Raw genomic sequence first — 5,505 nt, 5'->3', positions numbered from 1 at the left:
CTTCTGTGCCAGCCAATTATTTTTGGTATAGTGACTCTGTATACTCCTTCCATCTTCTTTTGATGCTTCCCAGGTCATTCATCATTCTTTTCACAGAAGAATCCTTAAGTATTTTAACTCGAGGCTTGAATTTTTCCTTCAGTTAGTTTAGCTTAAGAAATGCTGAGCGATTTTGGTTCTTTTGATTTACCAACTATTGCTTTTTGCTTTGTTTTTCTGCACTGGCCTTTGACATGTTCAGTTTAGCCCCTTAACATCTTGATTTCTTCCCTTTACTTTGGATTTTTGGTGCTCTAGTTCAATATTGAGAGTCTCTTCTGACATCCATTTTGGTTTTGGTGGGTTTTTTCCCCCTTTCTTCCATCTTTGTGACAAATATTTATCAGTGGGATGTCTCAGCTGCTCAGCAGAACAGTACAATTAATTCTACTTTTGTATGATGGGGTGAAGGTACAATCCATCCCATTAGATCTTTGGGAATTATTGTATAATACAGATTTAAGGGTATTATTACAGTTGTTTGCGCAAGAATATCTCCTGCTTCTGGTACCCATAGCTGCAGTAGCTGCATCACTGGACCTGGGACTGCAGCATCTGACAGGAAGAAAACAGTATCAGGTGGTATGGTGAAGAATTATATAGTAGCAGCAATGTCTTTCCCTACTCCCTCTTCTCCAGATGTACCTGAGAAATGTAGGAATCTGTCCAGTGGTGACCCCTCTTTAGCTCCTCTCTAGTGAATATGTACACACACTCTTGAAGGTGTGTGAGCCTGTCTTTCATACCTTTCCCTTTCCCTGTGTTAGCTAAAAATTATTTGAATTGCCCATTCCAATTCTCTATCAGACTATTACTCTGAGGGTAGTAGGCAACATGGTATGTCCATCTAATATAGTGTTTTTTGGCTCACTGCTACACTCTGTAGCCTGTCAAGTATATTCCTTGGTCTAAGGAGATACAACTTGAGGCCCAAAGTGGTACAAATGATGAGATGCATTCATATTATGAGTTGTCGTTTTTGTATTTGTTGTGTACATGGAGTCTGAACCGACTCATAGTTGACCTTCTGGTGGATTTTCTGAGGCAGTTAATCACACAGAAGATTGCCCATCCTTCTCCAGCGGACATATTATGAGTAGTTGAAGTTTATATTTTTCCAGTAAGTGTTTCATGATCATAATATATCACTAATTGTTTGTTAGTTGGTTATTAAGGAGCCCTGGTGGCATAGTATATAACTTGTCAGATTGTTAACTATAAAATCGATGGTTTGAATGTACCGGTTGTCGTGGGATGGAATGATGGGAAGTAACCTCCCATAAAGTTTTATAGCCTTGGAAACCTGATGAATGGTTACTATATGAGTTAAAATCAACTCAGTGGCAGGGAGTGAATGGCCATTTTTACCTCAGTGGATAACAATAATGCCTTGGCCGTAAATTAACTCAACAAACAATTCAGGGTCGTCCAGGTGGAACTAACTTATAATTGACCCTCCATTGGGTTTCTGAGCCTATAAGTCTAAAAGGAGGAGAAATGCTTGTATTTTTTTTAATAAAATTTCATTATTTTTTGAGTGTGTACCGTAAAATCAGATTTGACTGTTATAGGAGGAAATTGCCCCTCCTTCTCCAGCAGACCATCTGGTGCATTTAAACCGTATACCTCTAGGATTGCAGTGCAGCTTCTTGCCACTAGGCCACCAGAGCTCCCTTGTTTGTCTTTTTTCCCCTAACAATCACTGTAAACCAAGTGACTATATATGTATACCTCACTTTTATTCTATTGTTGTTGTTGTTGTTGTTAAGTGCCGTCGAGTCGTAGGCAACTCATAGCGACCCTATGAACGAAAGTCCTCAACACTTGTGTCTTCATCCTTTCTCCAGGTTCATAGGGTTTCCAGAGGCAAGCTGTTTACGGAGTGAATGCCACTCTTGCTTCCAAGCTTGTTTCAACTGGGGAGCGCCACCCAACACTGTCCACCATGGGTAACCATTATCGCATTTGACACATCAGTGTCACAGTGTTCAGCTTCACAGCGACCACACATTATTCTATTAGATTGCTTTAACAGCCTTTGCACCAATAGAAATGTCTTCATTTTTGTAACTTAAAAATATTATTTTACGTTGTTGCTGTTAGGAACTGTTGAGTTGAGTACGAGTAGTAGTAATCCTATGAATAACAGATCTCAACCTTGCCCTAATTGGTGCCATCCTTATCATCTCTGATACGCTTTTACCTATTGATCCCATGACTGTGCTGATCCTTCTTGTTGAGGTTCTTCCTGTCTCAGGCTGACCCCTCCATCTTTCCATGCATGATCACATTTTCCAAGGGATAGCTTCTCTTAACAACATGTCCAAAGTGTGTGAGACACATTTTTACCACTCTTGCCTCTAGGTAGTGATCTCGCTGCATTTTTTCTCCAAGACATATTGTTCATTCTTATGACAGTCTATGGAATACTTGACACTCTTCTCCAACACCACAACTCAAAGGCATCAATTCTTATTATCTATGTTCAGATGCATAGGAAGTAGTTGACAAGAATATGGTTGTATCAGGTGGACCTTATTCTTGAAACCTTATTCTTTAATCTTTGCTCTTTAGTACTTTAAAGAAGTCCTTAAAAGAAGAATTCCCCAATGCAATACATCTTCTGATTTGACTGTAGCAGAGCTGTTGATTGTGGATTCAAATAGGATGAAATTATTGACATCCTGTCTTTTTTTCATCTATCATGATGTTGCCTATTGGTCATTATATATATTAGTGTAAATCCTCCAAAATTTTTCTGTTCAAGATTGTGTTAAACATTTTTATTCCTTTGATTTTTTTTTGGTATTGATTTTTGTGATAATTTTCTGAATTTGCATGTTGTTGTTGTTGAATGCTGTCAAGTTGGAACAAACTCACAGCTGACACTCCAGTGGCTTTTCAGAGACTGTAAATTGCATCGGAGGAGATTTCCTATCTTTTAATACCTAGGATAATGACATCATACAATCAAATTTAGTTAATTGCAAAAACTGAAATAATTATATACCCAAATGTATGCATTTTTTTTTCTTGAGGACACAGTTTAATCCAAATTAGATAGCCAAAAACAAAGCACTGAGGTGGAAAACAAAAGCAATAGTAAAGAAACCAAACCACATATTATATTGGGCAAATCTGTTTTGGGAAAAAAACCCCTTTAAAGTATTAAAAGGACTAGGACTAGGGTGAGCCTAGCCTGATCCAAGCCATAGTATTTTAATTTGCCTCCTAGGGATGAGAAATATGTAAAATAATTAAGGAAAAAATAATTAAAAATGGATACATTTGAATAATGGTGTTGTCAGAATATTAAATGTGCCATAAACCAATAGAAGAATGAATAAATCTGTCTTGGAAGAATTATAGCTAGAATGCTCACAGTGAAGAAGACAAGACTTTTCTTATATAGTTGGATATGTTATTAAGTGAGACAAGTCCCCAGAGAAGGAAATCATGAGTGGTAAAGTAGAAGAGTAGCAAAAATGAGAATTGTTTTCAATGTGTTCAGTTGACACAGTGGCTGCAATAATGAACTCATAACTGATAATGGTGAGGATATGCTGCAGGAGCAGGCAGTGTTTCATTCTGTTGGACACAGATTTCTCTGAGGTGGAACCAGGTTGATGGTACCTACCTACAACAGCAAATTACCTACAGAGTGTCTTCACATAATGGACCATACAAAAACTATGCATCTATTCCATGTGTTTCTTTACCTTTCCCAGCATCAGAGTTGGATAATTCAGTTGGTGTCCAAATTTATAGGCCTTTAAAATGAGGATGGTACTAACAGTTGTATATCTTGTTTCTTTTCTATTTATTGTTCTTTCTGTGTGCATATGAAATAAATTGTGTGTGTGTGTGTGTGTCTATTTATGCTGGTTTTCACAGGAAGATAAAAAAAAAAAGAAATACATAGTGAACATATTTAACAGAGGACAGTATTAGAAAGGAAAGATTGCTGTTGTTGTTGTTAGGTGTTGCCAAGCCAAGTACAATCCCATAGCGATCCTATGAACAACAGACCTCATCCCTGTCCTCTTCTGTGCCGTCTTCACACTTTCTAACACATTAGAGACCATTGCGGCAGTTACCAGGTCAAACACCTGGTTGATGGTCTTCTTCTCCTTTACTGACCCTCTACTTTTTTGAGCATCTTGTCCTTGCTAGCAACATACCCAAAGTATGTGAGGTGAAGCCTCACCATCCTTGCCTCCAAAGAGCACTCTGGCTACACTCTCTCCACAATATATTTGTCCTCACCATCCTTGCCTCCAAAGTGTACTCTGGCTACCTACACCCTTTCCACAATATATTTGTTTGTTCTTTTTCACAGTCTATGGGATGTTCAGTGCTCTTCTCTAACACCACAGCAGAAAGGGTTGCAATAGTGGAGTGTACTGGGGGTGGGGGGATTGTATACCAATGAAGGAATTTTTCTTTTACTTTTCAGAGAGAGGAGCAAACTGGGGGGTGGGGAGGTGTGGGCGGGGAGAAAAATGCAACAATGAATGAATGGAAATCCAAAATTTCTGTAAATGTTCATTAGAATTAATAAAAAAAATTTTAAAAAACCATCAATTCTTCTGTTATCCTTATTCACTGTCCAGCTCTCAGATAGATTATAAGTGACCGAAAGACCTGGCCTGAATCCGATGCACCTTAGTCCTCAAACTGATATCATTACTCCTCAGTAGTTTGGAGAGGTTCCTAATGACAGTCTTTCTCAGAGCAATGCGTTTCCTGATTTCTTGACGGCTGTTATCAAGTGTTAATTGTGAATGCACGTAAGATGAAATTGTTGTCAGTTTCAATCTTTTCTACATCCATTATGATGTTTTCTATCGATCCAATGGTTAGAATCTTTGTTTTCTTGACATTGAGGTGCAATACATCTCAGTGGAAAGGAAATACAGGGAACATCAATCCAGCTAACTAGTAATGAGAAGCTTAAGCCAACTAGGCTAACACAATATTGGCTGCCTCAAGGCATGAAAGAGTGACCTAATTTTCACCACACCTGTGATGCAGTGACATGTTAGAGACTCCGATGGGGTAATACAAGCATTTTGTAGCCAAGAAACTCTTAATTCCATTGATGTTGTCTTGAAAGAAGGTAGCATAACATGGAGTATAAATATAAGTTAGATTTCAGTCCCAAACCTCTAGAATTGAAATGGTGAGAAACTTTTCAATCTTAACATTTGTGACTATAGGATATATTGAAATTATTTTGTAAAGAGGGGAAGCTGATATCAACTTTATAAAGAGATTGAAGTATAACTATTGATACCTTTCTTCCTTCACCCACAAAAAAGAAATTAAGTCTTTACCCTATAAGTATGAGCCATTGCCCTAATCCAAAAACCCAGTACACTGCTCTTGAGTCAGTTCTGACTCATAGTGACCCTCGTTGAGTTTCTGAAGTTACAATTTTTTAAAAATTATTAATTATTGCACTCT

Source organism: Elephantulus edwardii, unplaced genomic scaffold (assembly GCF_000299155.1).
Source record: "Elephantulus edwardii isolate Elephantulus edwardi_28Jun2011 unplaced genomic scaffold, EleEdw1.0 scaffold00205, whole genome shotgun sequence".
NCBI lineage: Eukaryota > Metazoa > Chordata > Mammalia > Macroscelidea > Macroscelididae > Elephantulus > Elephantulus edwardii.
The sequence above is the reverse complement of the archived record's forward strand: the minus strand, read 5'-3'. Positions refer to the sequence as shown.